Raw genomic sequence first — 1,053 nt, 5'->3', positions numbered from 1 at the left:
GTCTTCAAGAAAGGCAGCAGGAACTAATAATATTAAGAATGTTCATGATGTGTTACTCATGCCAGGTAATTTGTATACTATTCTTGTTTGTGTAATTAATCAATGATGACCAAAAGTGTGCAGAAATTTGATTTGTAATGAGACTGCATCATTCTACAGAAGATACCTGGCCAGAGCTTCCACAACAGTTATTAGTCATCCCATCAATTTGATCAATCTTCAACCTGTGATGGTGTATTTTCTTATGAAATGTAATGTTATCAAATTTCATAGGAGGGTTACGTCTCTTTCTGATGTTACTTACTCACACGACCTGATGTTTCTCCCTTCAGGCCAAGTGTTAAAATGGAACTTGTCAACATCAGAAATAGGAATGTACAAGCTCATGGGGAGTGCTCAAGGACGCACAATGGGGAATCGAAAGAAGGTAAATCATTCCTGCCTTTTGTTCTTGACATGATTAGGTGCTGAATTTTTTTATTGCATGTTTTAGTCATACAACTCATCCATTTTATCATAGAAATAAGAAGTTTCTTATATTCTCAGACAAAATTTCGGGACTTCTGTCAAGAGATTACAATTGCGTTGAGTACTTTAACTATATCTTAGAAAATTTTGCGACTTCAATTATATTTTGTGAAGATGTTGGATTTTTACCTTTTCTATGAGATGCAGACCGATACTGGAACAGAAGATCTTATGAATCAGGATACTATACTCAATGTCACTTCTGAAAGATGCCAAAGTTCTCCAACAGGTTAATAAAAAGATATTCGTTTCGATAATGGTGAAAACAATCCTTGCTATAATTGACAAAGTCTATTCTATTGCATAATTCTTTAGGTACACTCTTGGTTTCTCATAAATTCCTTATAATTTATTTACTTCAAATGATTGTTTCTCTTAGGGATCATTTGGTTGGAATTTAATAGCAAATATAAATCTTGACATAACTTCCATGAAAATAGTATTCAATTTGTTGGCTGAGTATGAAAAAGTAATACCCACATAAACATGTAGCTCAGTTAGAAATAAGGTCGACATAACTATTGC

The sequence above is a fragment of the Solanum pennellii genome, chromosome 1, assembly GCF_001406875.1.
Source record: "Solanum pennellii chromosome 1, SPENNV200".
In the NCBI taxonomy this organism is placed as follows: Eukaryota; Viridiplantae; Streptophyta; class Magnoliopsida; order Solanales; family Solanaceae; genus Solanum; species Solanum pennellii.
The sequence above is the reverse complement of the archived record's forward strand: the minus strand, read 5'-3'. Positions refer to the sequence as shown.